The following is a 27,652-nucleotide window of genomic DNA, read 5'->3' on the forward strand; positions in this document are numbered from 1 at the left end:
TCCTTAAATCTTTCCCTATGATCCTCCTGCCTTCCCGTTATAAGAACCCTTATGATTACGTTAGGCCTGCCCAGATAATGCAAGATAATAAGGCGCTTAAAATGTAATCACATCTGAAAATTCCTTTTGTCATGTTAGGCAACATGGTTACAGATTCTGGGGTTCTGGATGTGGACATCCTTGAAGACATTCTTCAGGTCACCAGAGGATGATGTTATGGTCTTTACTATGTGCTTTGCTTTTAGCTTCCCTTAGTGTCTGCAGAAAACACATGCGGATTTAATACCTTACTTATTTGGCCCGTTCCAAGAAATAAGTAATGCTCTCTTATGAATGGCTCTTATCATATGAGACAACAAAAGTATCAGTAATTTACCATTCTTCATGATCATGGAGTTGCATTGTTATTTTATGTACCAATGAAAAGGAAAACACTGCCAGTTAAATTGATTCACTACTTAATGTAAGGTGCATTAAAAAAAAAAAAAGATTTATATATTTATTTGTGAGTGAGAGAGGGGGAGGGAGGTGCAGAGGGAGAGGAGACAGGGAATACACAAGCAGACTCCCCAGCTGAGCCAGAGCCTGATTCTGGGTTCAATCCCAGGATGCTGAGACCATGACCTGAGCCCAAATCAAGAGCTGGCTGCTTAACCGACTGAGCCACCCACGTGCCCTGTAAGATGGGTTTTGATTTGATAAATGATTAAATGTGATAAAACGTGTCTCAAAATAGGTGAAATGTTTAAAATTGTGGTTTCAGTGGACCACATGGCACAGAGACGGCCCAAGAAATTTCTTCCTTTTCCATTAACAATATGACTATGATAAGGTTCTTATTTCAGGTAAATTTGGTTGTATTAAAATGCAGCATTGAGAGAAATACCTAAATGGACTTAGTGCTTGCAGTGACTAAAATATATACACGTTTCTGCTTTCTGTTATAGTTAATGATTTTCTTTATTCTAGTAACTGGATCCTAAAAGTAAAAAAAAAACAAAAAACAAAAACAAAAAACAAAAAACAAAACTAGTCCTGTTAAGGCCACATCTTTTGAAGGTGGACCTATTATTTTGTACTTCCCAGTGATAAAATGACAGAGCAATCATCTATAGTGTGCATTAGATACCTAAAGGGCACAAAAGTAATTAAGTGCACATTTTTTAACTGGAGCTTCTAGATCTCTAGGTTGACAATTACTTCATAGCTGGGATGGATAGGAATGGAATGGAAACACAATTTTCTTTAAATAAAAAAAAAAAAAGCAAATACATTGCATCTTGACGGTCCTTATCTGCATTTCACCTTTATCGTCTCAGGAGCAATTTTTCCAGCAAACAGCACAAGCCCTTGTGTTTTCATTATTTCCTACCAACCATCTCTCTTTCCTGGGAGAAACATCTAAAGTTAATAAAGAGATAAAGCCTATTTTCTTTGAGCTGTTTTGTTTTGTTTTGTTCTCAGATTTTTCAATATTCAGTTAAGGAAGGGCAAAAGTTGCAGACCACCTTAGAGGAACACTGTTAGACTACTTTGATTTTTTTTTTCCATGTGTTATTTCTCAACTTAGATTGTAGAAAGAAGCCTTATATTGTTCAGCTGAGCTATGAAACAATGAAGATGCTTCTGAATTTCAGGAAGTTCTGGAACAAAAGATTCTCACCTCTCAGAGCTCTGCATTGTAGAGGGCTCCCATACATTCAAGAACATGTTTCTGACAATTTTTCTTGGCAGAAAGTATCCTTAGATTTTCTTGTCTATTATGGAAAGTAGCATGATTTGAGATGTTGGTCTCAGACTAAGGACCACCTGAAAATGCAGCTTTGTTTCCTGGCCCAACCAAGAGGAGGGGGAATCAGAATGCTTAAGGCAGGAAGAGCTATAGGCTCAATCTAATCCCAACTCCTGAATTTTACTTATTAAAGAACCAATGCAGAACTGGTGCTATAAATCAATTTTTCTGGGCAGCCTGGGTGGCTCAACGGTTTAGCGCCGCCTTCGGCCCAGGGCGTGATCCTGGAGACCCGGGATCGAGCTCCCTGCATGGAGCCTACTTCTCCCTCTGCCTGTGTGTCTCTGCCTCTCTCTCTTTTTGTGCCTCTCATGAATAAATAAATAAAATCTTTAAACAAAATCAATTTTTCCATTGGGTTGGGGGCAAATTCACAGTTATTTACTTCTTTATGTATTTCCACAGTTCAATTTCCTTTAGGTTTTGGATTTACAGAGCTAAGCTAATTTGTAACTCTAAGACAGCCTAGAATTGAAGCCGCCAAACACATTGCAACAGGTTTTGTTTATTTATTTGATGCTTTCTAGAGGAAAATGCCTGCTGCAGAAATGTCACCAGCTGAGAGCTGTATAAGCAGAGTTGAAGGTGCTTGTTCTCTGGGATTAATATACAAGCAACTTCCATGAGAAATTATTCTTTTCCTCTCCCTCAGAATGTATATGGACACGAGACTGAAAACAAAAATTATTTGCCTGTGGAACTTTAGGGTTTCAAATGTAAATATCCTTCTTACTAAAAAGAAAAAAATATATATTTCCAAAGAGCTGGACTTCTGTGTCTTAGACTTTCAGAACCCAAGCAAAAGGGAACTGGGCAGCCTTCTTGGGTTCCGGGTAATGTATTGATAAGTGCTTATACTTCCTGTGTTGATAGTAGAAATTCCTAGGAATTGTCTCTCACGTTTTAACAGCGTGAGACAAATAAATTTGATATTTCTAGTTTAAGTATTTTATTTTTTTGCATCCCAGAACAGCATTTGCTGAGTGAGTTGCTTCTCTGAGATAGAATGTGACCATAGTATTCACCTGTGAGTCCTGTGTAAATGTGCCCTGGAGCCAGTTTGCAGCAGCAAGTAGTCTATCTGCAGTTTCACTTTCTGAGATTTCCTGCAGCCAACTGGTAAACCGCAGTTGGACATCAGATGATCCTTCGGATGTATAGTAGCCTAACTTTACGTCGCAATGCCTTCATCATTCGCATTGCCTCATTTCATCATCTAGGGATTTTATTCTCTTGTGTCATCGTAAGAAAGGTGAGTACAATAAGATTTTTTTTTTAAGATTTTTTATTTATTTATTCACGAGAGATACAGAGAGAGAGGCAAAGACACAGGCAGAGGGAGAAGCAGGCTCCATGCAGGGAGCCGATGTGGGACTCGATCCTGGGATTCCAGGATCAGGCCCTGAGCCAAAGGCAGACACTCAACCATTGAGCCACCCAGGCATCCCTACAATAAGATATTTTGAAAGAGAGAGACCACATGCCCATTACTTTTGTTGTAGCATCTTGTTAAAATAGTTCGATTTTATTGATTTTATTATTTGTTATTGTTGTTAATGTCTTACTGTGCCTAACTTATAAATTAGACTTTGTCATACAGACATATGTATAGGGAAAAAAAAAAAACATAATGTAATCTAGGGGTTGGTACTGTCCTTGGTTTCAGGCATCCACTGGGGGTCTTGGGAAGGATCCCCTGTGCATAAAGGCAGGACTACTGTACTGCGCTTCCAAATTCCCGGCAAGCAGTTATAACTTCTATTTCTCTCCTATTCAAGGATGCACATTGGATATTAAGTGCATGAGAGTATTGGGAAAAACATTGGCTCTACTATAATTTATTTTAAAAAAATCATTCCTAACCTTGATATTTTAGTATACAGAATACTTCACCTCTGATAGAGACAAAATGGTTCAGAGCATTATGGCTGAGAACAGCTTTCCTGCAGCATTCAGTGATTTAATCATGAAAAAGGTTAGTACAAACAATAAATTTTATTTCATTTTTCTTTCAATACTCTTACTTTTTTAATAGCTAACATGGTTAAATTATTTAAAAATCAGAATGATTTTTGTATAAAAAGATATACACTGAGAAGTCTCATAGTCATATCTTTTCCCTTTCTGGCCCCTTTTGGTAAGTATTAGCTTTTAATTTCCAACTTGCATTTCTTCATGTAAATATAAATGTGTATATATATATATCTTATTTCCCTCCTCCCTTTTCTTTCACAAGTGAAAGCTACTATATTCATTGTCCTGCACCATGTTTCTTTTAAATTTGAAACCTATCCTAGGGTAGTCTATATGTGTAGTATAATATATCACCACACAGAATATATATATGTATATATATATATGTGCATATATTTCTTTTTTACAACTACATCGTCTATACCATGAGCTATGAATCAGCCCAGCATCGATGGATACTTAAGATAGGTTCTCATCTTTTGCTGTTATAAAGAATGCTGCAACAAATAACCTTGCATATATGTTATCTTGTGAGTGATATAAATACCTTCTAATTAAAAAATAAATGTTTCAAATGACATAGAGGTTTTGAGTCCAAGAAGTTCAGAATCTGAAAAGCAAAATAAACAAAATATTAAGAAAAAAAAGAAAAGGAATCCTGAAAGACCAAACCCTTCTTAAATTCAGGATGAGATAAACTCCAGAAGTGGGATTGTTCAAAGGGTAAATAAATTTATGAATGTACATATTGCAAATTTTCCTCCTTTAAGGTTGTGACAGTAACATAAAAGTTCAAAGTTGCCAAACTTCTGCATTTTTTGACGATCTGATGAGTGAAAACAAGTATCTCTGAATATCCTCATTTGCATATCTCTTGTTATGAGTTATTATCTTCGTATGTGTTGGTTTATTTGCTTTCCAGTGAACTGGCTGCCTTTATCACAGGGCTATTTTTATTGATTGTTGGTCATATTTTACAGAGTTCGAGGAGCCCTATATGTGTATTGGGAGATTAGCTGTCTATAAGATGAAGTATAAATATTCTTCTCCAGTACGTCGGTTTAATGACTTAGTTTGTGGCTTAACTCACCCACATTTATTTCAGAGGCCCTTCTTTCCCAGCTTTTCCTAATTGCTCCATCTTTGCTCTGGACATCATAATCCCCAAAATCCTACATCAGTCATCTCCTTTCTCCATTTCAAATGTCCCTTGTTATAGGGAGTTACTAAGTTATCCTCAGTTCAGAAACATATTTACCTAACTTCTATCTAAAGACGTAAAATATCTTTATATCTTTCCTTTACCTTATGTTGCCCTTGCTTCTGTATTTTTCCCTTTAGAGCCAAGCTCCTTGACAGTTTTCATGCCATGTCTCCATTGTTACTTTTTTAAAAAAAGATTGTATTTAAATTTCAGTTAATTGACATACAGTGTAATATTAGTTTCAGGTGACACGATTTAGTGATTCAACACTTCTATACAACAACACTCAGCGCTCATCATGACAGGTGCCTTCTATAATCCCCATCACCTATTTAACCAGACCCCTGTCCCCCTCACCCATAACCATCAGTTTGTTCTCTACAGTTAAAAGTCTGTTTCTTAGTTTTCTTCTCTCTTCTTTCCCCCCTGTGCTTATTTGTTTCTGAAATTCCACATATGAGTGAAATCATATAGTATTTGTCTTTTTCTAACCGATTTATTACACTTAGCATAATGTTCTCTAGTTCCGTCTACGTCATTGCAAATGGCAACAGTTCATTCTTTTTCATGGCCGAGTAATATTCCATTGTATGTATGTACCACCTCTTCTGTATCCACTCATCAGTCAATGAACACTAGGGTGGTTTCCACAGTTTGGCTGCTATAAACATTGGGGTGCATGTGCCTTTTGTTTCTTTTCAGAGCTCTAAGCCTTGTCTGTTGCCCCATCACATGCTCAATTCTGAGCATTACGAATTCTGAGTATTATGAATACTCCCCCACCCAAGTTCTCAAATGATTGTGCACTTTCCCTTTTCATCCTACTTTATCTCTCCTGCAGAATCTAACACTTTGGTCACTCTTTCTTGACATCACTTCCTCCTTTGTTTTCATAATACTCTCCCTCTGATATTTTTCTTTGTTGTCCTCTTTATACATGTGCAAGCATTTGACTGCCACGTACAAGTCAAGGACTCCTAAATCTATGTCTACAACTCAGACCCCTGTCTGCCAAAATCCATGCCTCATACATAGTGATGGGCCACAGACGGCTCTCTTTCTCTCCTTCATTTACCGCTCTGCACCTATGTATTTCTATTTCTTGGATGAATTTGATCAAGTAAATACCCTGATACTAACACTTAAAAAAATTTTTTTTTATTAATTTATTTGTCAGAGAGAGAGAGAACAAGCTAGGAGAGTGGCAGTCAGGGGAGAGGGCAAAGCAGGCTCCCCACTGAGCAGAAAGCCTGACATGGGGCTCAATTCTCAGGACAGATGTTTAACCAACTAAGCCACCCAGGTGCCTCTTGATGCTAACACTTTTGGATCTTGACTTTCTAATGTATAAAATGTGATCCATGATGTTACCTCCTTTGTAGAGTTATAAGTGGAAAAATAAACAGAACATACTGGTGATTAGCAATCCCTTCCTATTGCCCCTTCTCCTTTTTCTCTTTTTTCCTAATATTGTAATTATTATTAATATTATAATTACCATTAGTGGTTCTCAGAATTTTGTTCAAGTATCTTCTTCTCTGGGGAGTTGTTGCTGGCAAGAATTCTACTGACAGTATTTGGCTTTCAAAGAATATAAGTCTGTTTGAAAAAAGAGATAAGAGAATGAATCATTTTTTTAAAGATTTTTATTTATTTATTCATAAGAGACAGAGAGAGAGAGAGAGAGAGAGAGAGGCAGAGACACAGGCAGAGGAGAAAGCAGGCTTCCTGTGGGGAGCCCAATGTGAAACTCAATACCGGGGACCTTGGGATCACACCCTGGGCCAAAGGCAGACACTCAACCACTGAGACACCCAGGCATTCTGAGAATCACTTTTGTAATGTATGAAAAGTACTGGGTTAGAGGTAAGCCATGCTCTGCTAAGACTACCAATATGTCCAACACATATTGTAGGTGTTTTATCAATGTTTGTGGAAGGAGTGTTTATAAGCTGGTAACTATTACAATAGCAATACATGTGAAAAGAATATACTTAAAATTACATGGACTTGGGGAGGTGGGGGGGGGTGGGGTAACCGGATATTATGGAAGGCATTAAGGAGGGCACATGATGTGATGAGCACTAGGTGTTATATGCAACAGATGGATTACTGAACTCTACATCTGAAACTAATGATGTAATGTATGTTGGCTAATTGAATTTATTTTTTAAAAAGTCAAGAAATTTTTAAAAAAATTACACGAGTGATTTAGAAATCTATTTAATTTCTGTGGTAGTAAGATGTGCTAGTGTTGAGCTTTATTACTTTGTTTCATACTAGTGCTTGTGGTGGGGGGGTATGTTAGAGGCAGTGATTTATGTCATTTTGTAGAATTAAAAAAGTCTATCCTTTACAGTCAGAACCTTTGCATTTGTGCTAAGTGATGAATTAACTTAAGCAACCAGACACTTTTTTTTCTTATTATCCCTTAAATTATTTCTTTAGCCTTAGAATTAGTGTCAAAAATCTTTAGGGGCTTATGGGTGGCTCAGTGGTTGAGCGTCTGCCTTCCGCTCAGGTCGTGATCCTGGAGCCGTGGGATTGAGTCCCGCATTGGGCTCCCTGCAGGGAGCCTGGTTCTCCCTCTCTCCATGTCTCTGCCCTTCACTGTGTCTCTCATGAACAAATAAAATCTTTTTTAAAAAATCATTAATCCTGTAAATTGTTAGAACAAGAGATTTTATATTATCTTGAATAAATGGCATTTCTTCTTCCCCTCATCATATCCTTTATATTCATCTACTTTTCATGCCACTAGGTCAAGGAAACAAAAGACATTCTATAGCAAAGACTCACAGAATCTCATAAACAGGATCTTATGAAAAACCAAATAAACTGGAGCAGAAAAAAAAGACACAGATAAAATGTTCTAAAGCTGTCTGAATTTCTCTTTAAGTCCTAGGGTTTATTTTTTCATGTCTGTAACATAATCTAAATAGAGAAATAGAGAAATATGGCTTTCTGACCACTACCTTATTGTTATTTCACATTTCCCAACACTGGGAAGCAAAATCTATGTGTTGATAATTTATCTTTGAAGTATAAATCTTTCAATATTTTCAGGGTAGAAGTCATATGGCTTCGAGTCACAAGAAAATCGCATCAGCATTCCATCTTTATAATGAACGACTGGGGTTTATTATTCCATTGACCTATGGAGACACTTGGGAGAATTAATGTACTGTACTGCATGCGTTATATACTAGGCCTGACATGTATAAATATTCTGAAAAATTAGTCATTTATTTAGCTGGGTCACTTAACAGTTTAACAAATGATAATCTTTTTAGCAAATATTGGTTACTATTGGCTAAATATTTGTTTAAATCTTTGTTAAATATGTATGAAATTTGTATACAGTGGTATCTGAAAAAAAGATTAGAACACTCGTGTTTCTGTAGCAGGTTATCACAGTTCCAGTTTCTAGTATACGTGAAGTGATTCTTATCTCCCTTAATCTCTAATATTCCATTAAATCTATTGGAATATGTCCAAAACCAATATTTTCAGAATGAAAATATGATGCCTGACACTGTATCATATTTAATGCTGGACTGAAGTTCAGAAACAAATTAGGCCCTTGTATTAAAGTTCAAATGCTACCTTTTTTTTTTTGGAGACTTAACCTGAGGAATCATATAATCTGCCTGAGTTGAAGATAACACTATTTCAAGGGAAATGGTGCTTTCTTTCCTATTTTTTTTCAAGTAGGCTTAGCAAATTTATTTCATATTGTTAAGTAATATTCAAAATTAAAAATAAAATGGAAGTATACATTTTCCTCTAATTACAAATGGAAAAAAAAGAGAGAAACCAAATGTCCCTATTACTTCTTAGTTCTAAAATTCTGAAGTTAGGCAACAGAAACACATGTAACATAAAAAAATTGGATCTTAGTGAGGGTCATGAGGGTAGTAATTTGTGGTTTAAGCAATATGCTGAGAAATAGCAATAATTCTAGGTTTGCGTGTGTGTGTGTGGTTTCAAATCCACCATATCCAATATAAAATGTGTCATCTCCCTTCAATATTCCCAAGAGGAAAACAATGGACTCCAGATTTTAAATAAGGAAAAGGGTGAATTAGGTATTAGTGAATTGCACATAAAAAATGTCTAATAAACTATAACTACTTTTATTGTTGCACTTTTATTATTAATAGATTATAAAACTATTCACTTTCAAAATCTGAAGTACCACCCACACTCTGTAATTATTTGCAATAGCACTTTGTTTTCTTTGTCATGGGTCCTTGGGCCCACCTAGGAATATTTAAGTGTTCTAACCAGCTGACTCACTAATGAAGTTAAGCTGCCTTTCCTCTATTCAGTGACAAATAGAAAATGGAAGAAAGTCCATTAAGAACACAATAGGGTTTTTTTCCCCATGGTAGTTTTCCTATAAATTCATTGGATTTAAGATAGAGAATTCAGCTTTCTAGAAATATTTTCTAATTTCTTCAGCTACTTGGGATGGCCTTAGAACTATTGTGGATAACCCATACTCAGATCTTTTAACTGGTTGAGCCTGACATATAGTAAAGGCTCAATAAATATTTGCTGGTGACTGAACATATGATTGACTATTCTAAGACATCTGATTTAAAAGTAAAGAAATTTCATACCCACTTAATGGCAGATGTAATATTTTACCATTCATTTCTATGTCAGAGTATTATTAATTAATGGAGGTTAGGTCGCTAACGGCGGGGTGAAAAGAATTCATGGGCTTTGTTTGGCCTCATTACCTTTTTAATTTCCATTTACTGCATAATAACATGTATTAGTCACTGTTGGAAGTGGGGTGGGGGATAGGTGATATATACAGAAGCAATAGTCATTTCTGAATGTTGTTTCTCAGTACAAGTGAAAGCAAACTTGCTACAAACCTTTATTGAGTGATGGCCATAAATTAATTTTCCTAAAGGAATAATCAAAGTGTAAAACAAGTCTACTCTTTGTCACTCAGTATATAAAAGCATGTGAGACTGTACTTCAGAAGAAAGAATACTGTTTTATATGGAAGAGAAGTGTACATACACATTTTCTTTAGGAAAGCATAGGTCATGGAAGCAACCTAAGGTGTCCTTTAATAGAAATGTTATTCTAAAAAAAAAAAAAAGAAATATTATTCTAGATGTGTTCTTAAATCAATTAACACTTTTCCTTTACATCTTATTTTTTGGAAAAAGTACCAAAGTTTATGTTTGTGTGTGTGTGTGTGTGTGTGTGTGTGTATTCTAGGATTTTTCTCTCTAAATTTCCTAGTTTTCTTCTGTAAGTCTTACTACCAGTTAAATGAAATCAATGTGAAAGAATATGGTAAGAGGCTCTACCCTCAACTATTTCACAAAATAGTCATAAGGATTAAAAAATTGCAGGTTTTTTTTCTTTTTTTGTCTTGTTCTGGCACAATGTAGGAAATATTAATAGCACGTCAATGTAGTCCTGCCCTTTCACTGTGATTGCACCCTCTCCGCAGAGAGAATACTGAAAGGAAATCCAAGACAAATCCAAGAAATTTGACTCTGTTTATGTGGCCAAAGAGGAAGCATAGTTTCAGAAACTCGTACTCCTTCCTGGCTTAATGTTTTTTTTTTTCCCCTGTCGTTATCTCAACCTTCATTACTTCACCTGAACTATAGGAACAAGAGAGCGGAAAGAGTCCACTTTTAATAAAACATGTTTCTATTTCATTACATGGAACATCAAAATAGAAAAACCAATAATGAAAAGAATCTAAGCATAAGGAGGGCACTCAGTCCTTCCATGCGGACGTCGCAAACTTTGGTCCTGGTGGTGGCAGGCATGCCATTGCTCAGCTGACTGTCCTCAATGGCCCACTTGAGAGTTCACTTGGGGATGTGTGGAGTATATGTTTCATGTGTATAGATACAGTGGGAGATTATTTATTTATTTATTATTTATTTATTTATTAAAATGTAATTATTTATTTGAGAAAAAGAGAGAGCATGCACACCGCACAGAGGGATAGAGGAGGAGGGAGAAACAGACTCTCTGCTGAGCCCAATGTGAGGCTTGATTCCAGAACCCTAATCACGACCTGAGCCAAAAGCAGATGCTTTTTTTTTTTTTTTTCAAAGGCAGATGCTTAAGCAACTGGACCACCCAGTTGTTCCCAACACAGTGGGAGTTTAAAACAAGGACCATTTCCTTTACTACATTTCTTTTTTCCTAACTACTGTTAAGGAATTTATTGTAAGATAAGTTTTCGTGAATAGCTTTGCATGCTTCTTTCTAGCCTTTGGTAGTCCTTCCTAGCTTTTCCCCCCTCCTGTTGCACACCAATACAAGGCAAGGCCCAAAGCCAAGACCTAATTGATCTGACCCTAATTTGACAACAAGCCACTTCTGATTTTTTTTTTTCTGAGTTAATTACTCACATAGTCAAAGTAAGAGTAATTAAGGCTGCCAACTGTCAGGTCCTATTCCCACATGCCAAAAAAGATGTTCCCAAAACCACAGGGGTTGAATGGAGTGCATGTCCTGGGATACCTGGCTGTTGAGCTGCCCATTCTAGACTGTAGCTAAGTGGTTTCATGGTCTGCGACTATACTTTGGGGGAGGTCGGCCCGAAATCTCATACTTCAGCAGAGGCCATGAGAAGCTGTCTCATGACAGTCTCCTGGGGGAGGTAGAAAAGCAAATGCGAGATGGTTCCAGACCATCCCCAGCCTCCCAGGTGATCGCCTCTGCTCTCTGAGGATCACGCTGCCTCCTGTCATGACTCAGAGAGCCTATGGTTCAAGCCTTTGCCCATGGGGCCCATGTGGATCTGTGCCAGGGCACCAGGGAGGAGCCATTACCCTACATTTTCTAATTCTTTTTCTCCAGACCTTTTCCCATTACCTATTAGGATATTTCCTTAATATTCTTCTTTCCTTATATACACATAAAGTCCGATGATAGTCTTTGGCTTGTTGTGTGAGCAGTGGGTACACATTTTACCATCCTCAAAACTTGGATAGGAAAATTTTACAATCCTTCATTTTTCAAAGTAAAATTATATTTTATTCAGGGAGAGCTAGACATTCAATCTCAGTCATGAACGTGACTCCTTTTTATTCAGGTCCATGCTAAAGGGAGAGGGCTTGAGGGAGTCCAGAGGAGGAGAGAGGGTTCTTACCTTGGTTCCCCCCCCCCCCCATCATCGTGAATGCCCTTACTCTCAGCTGCTTTTGGCTCCTTACCTGCCCTCCTTACCTCCCTTGCTTGTGCATGGGATCTGTGATGAGGCTGTTAGTTTCAGCCTAGTTTGCAGCTTTTCTGGTGGCATGAGGGGGAGATACCCAACCCTTCTTCAGGGCCCCGCCAGCTACCCTGAGTAGGAACCATGCAACTTCCCTAAACCCATGTCAGATGAACCTCCCCATACCTTTTCTTTTTGCAACTGACTCCCCAGCCTTTCTATTCATAAGCTAATCAATGCAATTTGTGGTAAAAGGACTTTTAGGGAACACTGGGTTCTCCTTTTGGGAGTGAGTAGTAATGAACTACAAACTAAAACCAGTTTTGTTTTTTTTTTTTAAACTAACTCACACTGTTAAATCATCACCAGATCAGTGGATGCAGGAGCAATATAGTTACAGGGACTTGACCTCATCCCAAGAGTTTCTGATGTTTTTCCAGCATTTGCTTAAATAGGTGAACATTTCTAGACCTCATAACTTATGATTATGAGTCATTTTTAGAGTATGCTGATGACTCATGGAAATGTTATTCAATCCACTGGTTTTATCTCCAGATTTTTCTATTCTTCTCTAATTACTTGAAAAGAAAATGGTGATTGTGACGTCTTAAAGCAAGTTGTCACCCTAATTTATTCCTATTTACTGGTAGTTGTGTCAGGTTAGTGGTTACGCTAGATATTTAATTATATTCATGCTGAGAGTGGGGTCAGTATAATTATGGACTGAGAGCTGGGATGGGGATGATGGGTAACTTTGTAAGTACAGTCCTCTCAGTTGTGTGTATAGATTTAGTCAGAACTCTCAAATTGAAAAAATACAACACATTTTAACTTGGAGAATGGTGGCTGAGTACCAAGAATGAGGAGATAAAGAAAGACCTAGGTCAAGGGCAATAGGCTCGTGGGAAGAGAGATCCGGGAACAAGGTTTACCAGATGCCAGTCCTTGCCTTTCCACACCCTGCTCAGTAGCATTCATCGAAGGCTGTAGACAGGTTCAAATCGCCCAGTTCCTGAACCAAGACTAGCTAGGTATATACTGCGAATATATACAACAGGATATTTCTGCCTCCTACAGAGGATTTGTAATGATCTTGTGTCAGTGTAGAAGCTGGAGACTCCTGAGATGAGCCCCCAGTCACCTGATCACCTTGTGGCAGCTTTCTTCTCTAACTACACAGTGAACTACTTAGCTTATCAGATACTCTTGTCCACATGACAAGTACATACCTAACATCAACTCACTTACTTGGAGCCTGAATGTCTTGGTCATCTCTGAGTGTTCCTTGCTTTCTGCACCTGCGATTGCTGGTTCCGATCTTTTTCTCAACCAGAATTGGCACCCACAACCTAAAAATTCCTGTCTCCTATGTCACTTCCCTGGTAGGTGTGAGTTCTGGTCTGGTTGGCGTTTGCTCTGACACTTGGGCAGCCATGGTTCAGACTGTTGGTCGCTCTTTGAGCCACCAACTCTTGACTTCCTCTCCCCAACAGCCATTTATTTAAAAAAAAATTTTTTTTAATTTTATTTATTTATTTGGCAATGAGTGAGAGCACACACAGGGGGAGCATCAGGCAGAGGGAGAGGGAGCCCAATGCGGGGCTTAATCTCAGGACCCTGGGATCATGACCTGAGCCAAAGGTAGATGCTTAACTGACTGAGCCACCCATGTGCACCTCCAGCAGCTATTATTAACTGAAGTCCTAGCATGCCTCGTGGTTAAGCCCACCTAGACGGTGTCTCCTTTGTTCGCTGGCTGGCTACCATTCTATCTGTCCAATTTGCTCCGGGTGAACATGCCAGTTTTCTTCAGAATTCTTCAGCCAGCCTTCTCAACAGACCTACACTCAGGAATCACGCTGAGGGTACCAACCTGTTTCAATTTGTGTAGAAGTAGAGAGTTTTGATTAAAAAAATTTTTTTATTTGTGGTTCACAAAACCTTCTATCATAAACACTTTTTTCTTTAGAGACTATTTCAGGGGAAGATTTTGAAATACTGTCCATGCTGAGATAATTCATTGTTTTCACCACGGAGAAAGGTGAAGAAAGATCAGGACAAGGACAAGGCTCACTGATTCTCAGCTTCCTCCCACGCTCCCCGTAAGACACTAACAAGTGAAAAGATCCAAGAATCATCTCAGAGATGTTTTCACAGCTTTAAACGACCCTCAAGTGACCCCGGTGCTTGCAGTGAATGCTAAGATATGAAGACATCAATTTTAGGGGTTTCACAGGCACAGTTTTTATGTGAAGGACATTGAGAGTCTCCCTTGCATATATCTCCAGACTTAGTTAACTGTTTAATTTTCATCAAGTCTGGCTGGTACAGATGTTCCCCTCGTACTGGCAGCACTACTGACAGTTAACGAAGCAGCTCAACTCATGATTCTCTCCTGCCGCTCACCCTGACAAGTTGGAGCGGAAAGGCCGCCTGCAGATGGTGTTTCAAGTGTGTGCTATACAGTGGGTCCAAACACATGGGGGCTTTGTTCAGGTTGCCAAACCCACTGTGCTCTCACACATGGTAGCATGCATCTCATAAGAGGAGATCAATTCATAAGCAATGTTTCATGATGAGAGGGGAAAATATTGGCTTTCTGGATTAAGGAGCAAATTTAAACAGGCCTATGGAGAGAAGAGGGGGAAAGAGTTCCTAATTTTAAAGAATCTCCTTGTCTCAGATCCTCCTTTTTGATACTTGTTTTCATGAGCAAGGAGTTCTCAGGAGTGGGCTCTTTCATCAATAATGGCACCAAAATCCTGTAGAATCGCCTGGGTCTTGGTTTTCTCTAACTCTGCAGGCTTTTCATTGGTTCTCGCTATCGTTTCTTCACCACTGCCAAAGGGACAAATGCTAATCTCCACATTGGGTGAGGGACTCAAAGTTGGAACACAGATTTATATCACATGGAACACGAATTTGTATCAAACACCTGTTTTTTTTTATAAATTTATTTTTTATTGGTGTTCAATTTGCCAACATATAGAATAACACCCAGTGCTCATCCTGTCAGGTGCCCACCTCAGTGCCCGTCACCCAGTCACCACCCCCCCCCCCCGCCCACCTCCCCTTCCACCACCCCTAGTTCGTTTCCCAGAGTTAGGAGTCTTTCTTTCTTTTTTTTTTTTTTTTTGGAGTCTTTCATTCAAACATCTGATCTGTTTTGAGAAAGTTTCTATTATTAAAGTTGAAGATAGCGGGGCAAGCAGAAATTTCATTTTGGGGGAAAAACAGATATTCCTGGTTTCTCTGCAGGGCTAGGAGCTCCTCAGAGATACTGCCCATGTTTACACAGTGCCTTGTTTACAGTAGGCACTCAGTAAATGTTTGTGTAAGTAAAGGACCGGATGGCATTCCCGAACACTAGGAGTAGAGCTGCATTTAAAATAGGTGAATTTTACATTTCTTCACTAATGTCCTCTCTGGAGCATACAATCATGAAGGTAAAATTGCAAAGTCTTAGAGGAGGAATGAGGGGGCCATTCAGACTGATAATCTTATTTTAGAGATTATAATGATTACATTGATTTCACAGGTACCGTGCCAGGCATTGTGCTAGGGGTTGAACATGGTATGTTTTATTTAATCCTTACAACAACTATAAGTAGGTGCTAGCCCGTTGAATAGATAAGGAGATTGAGGCATAGAAAGCTCACACAGCTAATAAGTGGGATTAAACCCAGGCTGTCTGATTTACTCATCCTCATTTGCTACTTTGACTGTCACTCAACCCTAAGGAGGTTGAATGATACACCCAAGGCCTGCACAGGGTGGAGTCTCAAACTTCATCTCATGATTTCCTATTCCATTGTTCTCTCTCCTACAACACATTTTCTGAGTAAGGAAAAAAATAGTAAAAATAGTAAAAAAAAAAAAAAAAAAGAAAAGAAAAAATTATATATACCCCTCGAACTACTACCTAAATTGCAGAGATAATGGCTGAACTGGTAGAGGTAGTGGGGTACATAAGTTAGGGTGTTGTCAGCAGCAAGTAATAAAAAATCCTGACTCAGCTGTCTTAGACAATAAATAAAATGTATTGTTCTCAAAAGAAGCAGCCTTATGGTGGGTCATGTTGCAAAAAAGTCTTAAGTACAGTGACGCTGCTCCGGATAGTTACTGTACTAAATGTTTATTAGTGGGCAAGTGAATGAAAAGAGTTCATATCATCTGTTGTCTAGGGTTGAGGAAGTCCCACCTTCTTATCTTTTCAGAGTCTCAAACCATCTTGTAGGAAACGGTCACTGAAGGCAATCACTAAGATTCCTGAGATAAGATTCTGCTGTCCCCACAGCCGGCTGCGGGCTAACAGGTCGGTGGATTCCACGGCCAGTGACTCTCTGGTTCAGGTATTTAGCCTGGTGCAACATCTCGAACAGCATGGGCTTATTATCTTGCTTCCTTCTTATTCTCTATTCATGCAAGAGTAAGAAGTATCTAGAAAATGATTTTAGCAAATCCATACAACTTGAATACCTTCAATTTCACCAGCGAGAGCCCGATTTTAACATTCATCATGCCAGTCAACCGGCTGCTATTTTTGTCACTAAAAGCCCTTTTCTGACATTTAGTATGCTAATTAGCAAAGTGCAGGTTATTGAGCAAAACACAGGTAACGGAAGTGCCTTTCTGAAGTACAGATGTCCTGATGAGAATGCCAGCAGACCACTCCTGTGTTCTTGATTGCCATAGTCATTGATCACTCTGGGAGAGGGAACCTTTAATTACAACGCGTAGAGCTCAACCCAAGTTACACTCACATAATATCACAATGTATATGCTGAAGTATTTTCAAGTAAATTATAATAATTTTACCAGTGGGTTCCAGATTGGTTAATTCAGCAATTAAATGAAATCCTCAAGAATGTAGCCTCCCCTGGTGTCTGTCCTGCCATCTGACTCTGTCTTTGACTAGCACTCTTCATGGGAGTGAGATGAGAGCTGCTCAAGATCTAGGTGTGATCCCAATCCAGACTTGACACCATTTCAAAGAACATGGGGAGCAGGGTAATGGGCATCCTTTTGTGTGTTCCTCTTCACAGCAGCAAGGAAACTTCACCCAGAGACCATTCAGCAGACTTTTGTTCACCTAGTTAGCCAGAATTATATAGCATATTCATTTTTAAGCCAATCCCTGGGAAGAACAATGGGATTTTTTTCTTGACGTTGGTAAACTCTATTAAGACTTAACTTTAGGTCATCTGATGAGAAATGGAAAAAAATAGAGTTCTGTGAACCATGATAAATAAGGAAAAGATAGGAGGGCAAATCTGCTAATGTGTAATCTTTCTTTCTTTCTTTCTTTCTTTCTTTCTTTCTTTCTTTCTTTCTTTCTTTCTTTCTTTCTTTTTTATGTGACCACTTTATCTTTAAGGACAGCATTTGGCTTTATTTGATCCTTTATCTCACCTTCTACCTCAGTCCCAGCCCTCTTTCTTCCTGTCATGGTTGACTTGTCTTTGCTGCTGCTGTACTCCCATTCACTGAGCCTTCAGTTAATACCCCAGCATCTTGAGTTAGAGGAAGGGAGTTACAGCTTTAACGAGTATTTTTAGCTTTGATAGTTAACTAAGAGTCACTTCAGGTTCCCTGATGCATCCTCATCTCAGTGCATGTTGTTTATCATGTTAAATCTGGTGTGAGTTCTTCAGGGAATATGCCTGATTTGAGGAATGTAGAGGCCAAAATAAAAGAATTGCTTGGGTATTATCAGCATTGAGGCCCTCCCATAAGAGTGCTGTTGTCAGGTTATTTGCTTCCCTTTTCTGTCCACCTAGAATCTCAAAACAAGTGCTTAGCATTTTCCAAAAAATGATGTTGTCTTTTTTTTTTTAAAGATTTTATTTATTTATTCATGACAGACACAGAGAGAGAGAGGCAGAGACACAGGCAGAGGAAGAAACAGGCTCCCTGCAGGGAGCCTGACGTTGGACTTGATCCAGGGTCTCCAGGGTCTCCAGGGTCTCCAGGGTCATGCCCTGGGCTGAAGGCAGTGCTAAACCGCTGGGCCACCCGGGCTGCCCAAAAAATGATGTTTGATTTCAAGCAATCACCTCCAACTTCTTCCTTTCCCCCTGGCTAGTTTTAAAATGAAAGAATTGCAGGTATTTTAAAAGCAGACTAGAGAACTTGTGTCAGAGGAAAAGGGGATATTCACTAAATATTTACTTCTCCAATGTCTTTAGAGAAAAGAAACTGGAGACTGTGCAAGAATCAGTTTTCTGAAAATGACAGAAAATGACCTAAACTTTGTACAGATTAAGGAATCGGTTCTTAAAAGCTTAGGCTTCCTTAATGTAAAAAGAAGCAAATCTCCATGGCAAGGGTTCAGGATTATTCGTAAGGTACAGTCAGGGAAATAAAGACCAATTTAGCTGATATTTTTCAAACTTTCATTTGCTATGAGTCTGATTCAGAGTTAGGGACTAGAGATCATAAATGACATTTTAAAAGTCTAAATATATCAAATTATGTCTTAACATGCACACCCTATGGTTGTCTCCTTCTCTTGCATCCTACCATTCTTCCAATCATGGGTTTATTTCCTCTCTGCTGGGAAGTCATTCTTCACCCTTTCCCCATGTACCTTCTGCTCCACTCTACTCATTTGCACAAATCAGATACACACACACAAACCCGCTTCCTCTCTGTGACCTCTAGCTTTATTAATGGCATCACCATTCTCCTAAGTTCCCAGGTCTTGACATTTTAAAAAATCTCTTCTTTCAATTCTCACAAACTGGTTATTGACCAGTTCTCTGGATTCTATTCCAAACTATTTCTTGCTTCAATTTCTCATTTCTTTCCTTTGTTACTTCCTTCATTTCCAGTGCTATTCCACTCAGAATTTTGCCATAAACTCTCAGTGGGATTCCATGCCTCTGGTTCATTTCCTCCGATCTATCCCTGACACGTTTACAGCCAGAATGTTCTTTCTGTAGGACAACTCTATTGGCCCTGCACGGGATCCCTGGGTGGCACAGCGGTTTAGCGCCTGCCTTTGGCCCAGGGCACAATCCTGGAGACCCGGGATCGAATCCCACGTTGGGCTCCCTGCATGGAGCCTGCTTCTCCCTCTGCCTGTGTCTCTGCCTCTCTCTCTCTCTCTCTCTCTATCATAAATAAATAAAATTAAAAAAAAAAACTCATGACACTCTGCAGATAACTGAAGATCTTTAGTTGAATGTCTTTGCCTGAAGAATTTAACCCCCCAATATGGCCTTCATACAGTTTTCATCAACTACTTTTATAACCTCATCTTCTTTTATAATTCTTTCAAGAGTTTTGGTTTCACATCTCTAGACACTACTTTCACCCTCTTTCTCTTTGTTCTCTTACCATTAGTTACTGTTCCCATCAATTTTCACATCAAGATGCTTCCCATCTTTCAGGGCCTAGTGAAGATGCCACTTCTTCCATGGTGGCTTCTTCTGGGACCTTCTGTCCCTCTTTAATAACCTCTAACTGAAAAAAAAAAAAAAAATAACCTCTAACTGTTCCCTCCCCCCCCCTCCCCCACCAAAGAACTTTGTCAGAATTTCTTTTATAGTACTTCCCATGGTCTATTTTGAGTTGTAGTTGGTTATGAGTCTGTCTTTTTCATCAGTCTGTTATGGCTTAACACAGAACTTCACAGATAGCTTGGCTGTTGCGCTGGATTAGATTTGGGAGCCAGCGCTATATCCTGTTAGCTTATTTAATGCAGAATCCGGTTGGATGTAGTCTTTTACTTCCCATAGAGCCTGGGTATTAGGGCAAGGCTCAATACGCAATTAAAGTCATAATAAAAGTTAAACCCCATTGTGATTTTCTTACGTGCGTAATGAGAAGAACAGTTTTACACTCTATTCCTTTTCTTTTCTCTCTTATATGCTTTTCTTTACCTCCTCAAGGACCTTTCTCACCTGAGCTCCCTTCAGGACTGTTTTATGATTTCTATCTTGTTCAGTTCATTTTTGCACTTATTTCTATGATTTGGCAGACAGCTTTGACTTTTACTGTCCTAGTGTCATTTTCCCTTCATCTAGTAACAGAAACTGATTTTTTTGGAGGATGATTAGCATTAGGAATATAGCATATGACCTAGTTTGGGTGAATCCTATTCTAGCTCCATGGCTGCAGTGATGGGAGTGGGCCTAATTTGATGGGCATCAGTTCAGTGAAACTCCAGCATCGTAAGATGATTTTGATGAGTGGAATGGAAAAGTTCTAGTTTTGATGGGATTGCTAAAGTGATGAGATCTGAAGTGTGGTGCTGTTGTTGATTCTCTCTAGCCCTCCAGGGAGAAATGACCTGAATGAAACCATCACAGACGAAAGCAAACACAAAAAGATGGGAAGAGACCAAATGCTGAGGACACCATTTGAGCCCCTGGATCCACCAGCTTTTGGTTTATGTAAACCAATAAATCTCCATTTTAATCACACCACTGTAAGCTGGATTTTCTTTTCATGTAGCCAAAAGAGTCCTTGCCAGAAATAGGCTTTCTCATCAAGGTTACTTTCTTACTCTTTCTCTTTTTCATTGATCTTATAAAAGTCCACCCTCCGTATACACCTAAGCCTTTTATGAAAGAAGTTTTTATTTTTATTTATTTATGTATTTTTTTTTTGAAAGAAGTTTTTAAAATGGGTAATAATAGTACCTGTTTTATATGGCTTTTCCAAGGATCAAATAAATGTAAAATGCTTGAAAAGGTGGCTAGCATTTTGTGCCATGTTAATGGTAACTGTTCTCATCTCTTGGAGATGTTCTCATCTCCATCATCATCATCATCACCATCATCATCATCATCAATGTTTCGTGTTACTCATTACAACAATCACATTATACAATTAGAGACTTAAACTGACTGAAATTTTAATTTCTAGACATATTTATTTCCGAATTGACTTTTATTTGGACAGGCTATTACCTCTTGGTTTGTTCTACATTGCTATTTGCCTGAATGACTTTCTATATGTTTGGCAGTGCATTCCATTTTTGAAAATATATGAAGATTGTTCCTATCAACTCTGCTTCTGGGAGATGCGTATCAAAGAACATCGCAGAATATCACTTGGGACTATTGCTGGTCCATAATATTTGTACTGTGAATTTTTATATCCCTTTAAGGTGTTTGAGAAGAGAATTTCTTTCATTTTGCATATAAAATAAATACATAACAAAAGAAGATCTGATTTCCCAGTGGTAATCTATTAATGGGGATGGGGCATTGGTGTCTGGATTTCTAATTTAATAAATGAATAATTAATTGTTCCTTAAAACATTTCATAAGATCCTCCCCTTAGTACAACATTGTTTTGATTCGGAATTAAGTTCTCTGGGTCCTAGTTTTTGCTCTGACATTAACTGAGTAATTCTGAGCCGATCATGGAATCTCTGTAGACCACAGTTTCCTCCTCTGTAAAATGAAGAGTTTACACTTTACATTTAATGTGCATTCCTATTAGCAAATTCCCTAAATTCCTTTCAAAGACGATTTATCACAAACACATTTTGGAATCACTATTATCCACAAGACAGGAGAGCTGCAGAGAGAGGAACTGAAATTCTTCTTTCAAGTATGCAGATGATATCCAATTTGTAAAACTCAGTTGGAAAAAACAGAGAGGAATAGCATGTAAAATGCAAACGAGTTTAGATCAATTTAAAGTGAGAGCTTAAAGGTGACAAGTTCAGTTCATTCTAGTAAAACATAAGCTAATTAAAGTGAGAGCTAAAGCCCAAATTGGGGAAAAGGTGATGAACCTGTACAATCATACAGCACAGCCATTGGGAAACAGGTTTGGAGACTGGGACAGAGGTCACTGAAATGATCATCTTGTGCTAGAGAAAGATGAGAAGAGGCACATTTACTTCTACCAAGAATTCCTGCTGGTGCCTTTCTTAGTCATTGCACACTTTTCCAGAACTGGTAAGAGCTCTGAGACACAGACGAGGATGTTTTTGCTTGAATCTGACTCCGGAGGTGTACCCAAGCTATATAATGTGGCAACCATTCTGAGTCAGAGCTCCTATTTCAAAATTAGCTCTTCGACAAACATACACAAAAGATATCTTTCTTTTGGGTCTGTGTTAATTAAATGCAGTCAAGGTGAAATCAATTCCCTCTCAAAGTGACAGGCCTGATGTCTATCAGAAGAGCTCCGACAATTAGCTTGGACCCAGCAATTCAAAGCACTTACTCCCCTATTGAGCTACCTGTAGCCAGCAGTTTAGAAGATGAAGGTTCGTACATAAATACAGATATAGGTACACAGGCACTGAGAGATCTACATTGCTGTGGACTGAATTTTGTCTCTTCAAAAGTCATATGTTGAAGCTCTAATCTAAGCTCAATGTGACTGTACTGGAGAAAGGGACTTTCGAGGGGGTAATTAAGGTTAAATGAGGTCATAAGGGTGGCGCTTTCATCTGAAAGGCTGGTGTCCCTATAAGGAGAGGAAGAGACTCGGGAGATCTCTCCTCTCTTCTTCTTCCTCCTCTCCCTCCCCTCCCCTCCCCTCCCCTCCCCTCCTCCTCTCTTCCTCCTCTCCTCTCCTCCTCCTCTCCTCTCCTCCTCCTCCTCCCCTCTCCCCTCCCCCTCCCCCCCCCTCCCCTCTCCTGCTCATCCCCTGTCCTCTTCTCCCTTCCCCTCTCCTCATCCTCCCCCTCTCCTCCCCGCCCTCGTCTCCTCCTCTCTCCCGCTCCTCCCCGCCCTTCCCCCTCCCCTCCCCCCCCTCCCCCTTCCTCCTCCTCCCCCCTCCCCCTCTCCCCCTATCCTCTCCTCTCGCCTGCTCCTCTCCTCGTCCTCTCCCCTCTTCCTCTCCTCTCTCTCCTCTCCTCTCTCCCTCGTCCTCTCCTCCCTCTCCTCTGCCTCTCCGTCCCTCCTCTCCCCTCTCGCCTCCCTCCTGCCCTCCCCCTTCCTCCCTCTACTCTCCTCTCGTCCTCCTCTCCTCTCGTCCTCCTCTCCTCCCCGTCCCCCCTCCCTCCTCTCCCCTCCCCCCTCCCCTCCCCTCTCCTCCCCTCCCCTCCCCTCCTCTCCCCTCCCCTCCCCTCCCCTCTCCCCTCCCTCTCCCTCTCCCTCTCCCTCTCTTCTCTTCCCTCTCTCTCCTCTCTCTCTTTTTCTCCACACAGAGAAGATGCCACATGACACCACGCTCAGAAAGCAGCCAGACCGTGGGGGAGCAGGGGCCTCACCCCGCCGGCTCCTCAGCCCGGCCCACCCCCACTCCCCGCCTCCCGGACGCCCGGCAGCGCACCTGAGCAGCAGGAGGACGCCCCGACGCCACACGGACGGGGTCGCCGCCAACAAGGGAGGAGCGCGGGCAAAATGGATAAATGAGAAGCAAGCGGGGAGGGGCCCCGAGGAGCCGGCGCGGGGGCGTCGGGCAGGAGGCCGGGCCGGGCCGCGGGGGCTCTAACAATCCTCCCGGCTCTTCCCCGACGGAACAGTGCTCAGCGGGGAAATGGGGGGGCCCAGGAGGGGGTGACGCCTCCAGCCCCGGGTCACCAGGGGAGGAGGGCGCGGGGGAGCACACCCACCCCGCGGGGTCTCGGTGAAGGGCTGGAGCGCGGCCCCGGGCCCCCGGGGAGAAGTGGGGGGGCCCGGGAAGAAGTGGGGGGGCTTCGGGCGGAGGGGGCTGAGCCCGGATCCCTGGGGGGGCTCCGGGCGGAGGGGGCTGAGCCCCGATCCCTGGGGGGGGCTCCGGTCGGAGGGGGCTGAGCCCCGATCCCTGGGGGGGGGGCTCCGGGCGGAGGGGGCTGAGCCCCGATCCCTGGGGGGGGCTCCGGGCGGAGGGGGCTGAGCCCCGATCCCTGGGGGGGGTGCTCCGGGCGGAGGGGGCTGAGCCCCGATCCCGGGGGTGGGCTCCGGGCGGAGGGGGCTGAGCCCCGATCCCTGGGGGGGGCTCCGGGCGGAGGGGGCTGAGCCCCGATCCCTGGGGGGGGCTCCGGTCGGAGGGGGCTGAGCCCCGATCCCTGGGGGGGGCTCCGGGCGGAGGGGGCTGAGCCCCGATCCCTGGGGGGGGTGCTCCGGGCGGAGGGGGCTGAGCCCCGATCCCTGGGGGGGGCTCCGGTCGGAGGGGGCTGAGCCCCGATCCCTGGGGGGGGTGCTCCGGGCGGAGGGGGCTGAGCCCCGATCCCTGGGGGGGTGCTCCGGGCGGAGGGGGCTGAGCCCCGATCCCTGGGGGGGGGCTCCGGTCGGAGGGGGCTGAGCCCCGATCCCTGGGGGGGCTCCGGTCGGAGGGGGCTGAGCCCCGATCCCTGGGGGGGGCTCCGGTCGGAGGGGGCTGAGCCCGGATCCCTGGGGGCGGGGCTCCGGGCGGAGCGGGCTGAGCCCCGATCCCTGAGGGGACTCCGGGCAGAGGGGGCTGAGCCCCGATCCCTGGGGGGGCCTCCGGGCGGAGGGAGAGGCGGCAGAGGCGGCACCGAGCGGGTCCAGCAGCACAGGGCCCGGATCCCAGGTCGCTTGGGGGCACACAGCCGGGATCCTGCGCTCCCCTGGGAGGGGGGAGGGGGGAGGGTGCGGGATAGGGAGGACCCTGGGGGGGAAGGCGGGAGGGCACAGGTCGGGGAGGACCCTACCCCCACGGGGCGCCCCCACGCTGTGCGGAGCAGCACCCCGGCCCCCAGCACCAGGCCAGGGCGTTACTGGCGGGGAGCTGTCCCCGGAGCTGGAGCCCGGGCCGGTGTGGTCGCTCCTCGCGTTCCAGGAGGGCGGGGCCCCAGGGCTCAGGGCCTCCCGCGTCCACAGCTCACCTGAGCGGCACCCCAGGGGCGGGGCATCTCCCCAGGTGCACACACCTGAGGGTCCGCGGCAGCCCCTCCCCCAGAGACCCGCTGGGAGGTCGGGGAGGAGCAAGTTCCCGACCCAGCAGCGCTGAGAAGCTCCGGGACCCAGGGAAAACCAGGGAAACGAGTGTACAGAACTAGAGGGTCCTTTTTTCTTTCTGTTTTCCATTACAACTCCTTTTTATATCAGACTAAACATTTCCAGTATTATTTTTCTTTTCACACCTTAACTACAATATTTTACTGCCTCTTCATTTTTAAGTTTCTTCCTTTTTGACTTTCATATTTCGACAATTACAGGTCCTAGATATATTTTCCACTTCTAGATTCCCTTCAACACAGTCAATTTCATTTTGGGAGATTAAGAGACATGGGATTTTGTTTTGTGTTTGTTTTCTCTGCCTCACTTTGTTCTACGATGGGGGAAGTTAATACCTTCTAAAACATGACCAGCAGCACCCAGAACCGGATGGAACACCCTGCTGGTTCATTCTGTGAGGTTATATTCTCTCGTCCTTCCCATCCTGCCCCCCTCTTTTATCTCCTGTATGTTTTAGTGCTCAGTGGTGGGGCTCTCTACAAGTATTGGGTTTATATAAATTTGGGACTGAGCGTCTCCTAACACACAGAACTGAATATACTCAGAACCAAGAGGATCACCCTCTAGGACCCCTCAGGTAGACTACTCTCTCCCTCCACTACAGCTTTGTTACCACCATCTCCAGCCCTCCCTTTCTTTCTTCTCTTTTTTTCTTTTTTCTTTTCTTCCTCTTTACTTTTTTCTCTTCTTTTTTCTTTTGTTTTCTTTTTTTCTTCTTTGGGATTCTTGACTTTTATTTTTTACTAGTTTGTTTTAAAATTTGTTTTTCACTTTAGTGGTCCTTTTGTTTTACTTTGTTCTGATCTTTGTTTTCATTTTCTGGTCTCTGACCTGGTCAGAATCATCTAGGGTGAAATTTACTTAGGCCATGGTTGATATTCTTGATGCAGCCCGCTCATACAGCCACTCTGCACTGAGCAAAATGACTAAAAGGAAGAACTCACTACAAAAGAAAGAAGCAGAAACAGTACTCTCTGCCACAGAGTTACAGAATATGGATTACAATTCAATGTCAGAAAGCCAATTCAGAAGCACAATTATAAAGCTACTAGTGGCTCTGGAAAAAAGCATAAAGGCTTCTAGAGACTTCATGACTGCAGAATTTAGATCTAATCAGGCCGAAATTAAAAATCAATTCCATGAGATACAGTCCAAATTGGAGGTCCTAACGATGGGGGTTAATGAAATGGAAGAAACAATGAGCAACACAGAAGACAAGTTGAAGGCAAGGAAGGAAGCTGAAGGAAAAAAAGAGAAAAACAATTAAAAGACCATGAGGAAAGGTTAAGGGAAATAAATGACAGCTTCAGAAGGAAGAATCTATATATACTTGGGGTTCCAGAAAATGCCAAGAGGGCTAGAGGGCCAGAAAGCATATTTGAACAAATCATAGCTGAGAACTTCCCTAACTTGGGGAGGGAAATAGGCATCCAGATCCAGGAGATAGAGGTCCCCTCCCCCTAAAATCAATAAAAACCATTTAACACCTTGACATTTAATAGTGAAACTTGCAAATTCCAAAGATAAAGAGAAGATCCTTAAAGCAGCAGGAGACAAGAAATCCCTAACATTTAGGGGGAGAAGTATTAGGTTAACAGCAGCCCTCTCCACAGAGACCTGGCAGGCCAGAAACGGCTGGCAGGATATATTCAGGGTCCTAAATGAGATGAACATGCATTCAAGAATACTCTATCCAGCAAGGCTGTCATTCAGAATAGAAGGAGAGATAAAGAGCTTCCAGGATAGGCAGAAACAGAGAATATGTGACCACCAAACCAGCTCTGCAAAAAATATTAAGGGGGCCTCTGTAAAAGTAAGAGGAAGCCAAAGAAACAATCCACAAAAACAGGGACTGAATAGGTATTATGATGACACTAAATTCATATCTTTCAATAGTTACTCAGATTGTGAATGAGCTAAATGATCCCATCAAAAGACTCAGGGTTTCTGACTGGATAAAAAAGCAAGACCCATCTATTTGCTGTCTACAAGAGACTCATTTTAGATGTAAGGAAACCTTCAGCCTGAAAATGAATGGGTGGAGAACCATTTATCATTCAAATGGTCCTCAAAAGAAAGCAAGGGTAGCAATCCTCATATTAGATAAATTAAAGTTTATCCCAAACACTGTAGTAAAAGATGAAGGGGAACACTCTATCATACTTAAAGGGTCTATCCAACAAGAAGACCTAATAATCATGAATATTTATGCCCTTAATGTGGGAACTGCCAAGTATATCAATCAATTAATAACCAAAGTAAAAACTTAGGTAATAATACCCTAAGTGTAGGAGACTTCAACACGGCACTTTCTGCAAATGTCAGATCTTCTAAGCACAACATCACCAAAGAAACAAGGGCCTTAAATGATACACTGGACCAGATGGATTTCACAGATATATACAGAACTTTGCATCCGAACGCAGCTGAATACACATTCTTCTCAAGTGCACATGGAACTTTCTCCAGAATAGACCACATACTGGGTCACAAATCAGTTTGCAACCAATACCAAAAGATTGGGATTGTCCCCTGCATATTTTCAGACCACAATGCTTTAAACTAGAACTCAATCACAAGAAGAAATTTGGAAG

The 27,652-nt window shown here is 41.7% G+C and overlaps 1 long non-coding RNA gene across 1 annotated transcript in view; it reads right to left on the reverse strand.

Moving 5' to 3' along the window:
• Nucleotides 1–3,218: 3,218 nt before the first annotated feature.
• The window catches only part of LOC119870733, a 32,398-nt gene continuing 7,964 nt past the window's right edge, over nt 3,219–27,652 (reverse strand). The window contains exons 3-4 of the long non-coding RNA XR_005356283.1: nt 6,469–6,569; nt 3,219–4,376 (exon numbers count right to left, since the gene is read on the reverse strand). This is a non-coding gene — a long non-coding RNA (uncharacterized LOC119870733). The remainder of the gene's footprint in view (nt 4,377–6,468; nt 6,570–27,652) is intronic.

This window comes from Canis lupus, chromosome 3 (genome assembly GCF_011100685.1).
Source record: "Canis lupus familiaris isolate Mischka breed German Shepherd chromosome 3, alternate assembly UU_Cfam_GSD_1.0, whole genome shotgun sequence".
Taxonomy (NCBI): domain Eukaryota; kingdom Metazoa; phylum Chordata; class Mammalia; order Carnivora; family Canidae; genus Canis; species Canis lupus.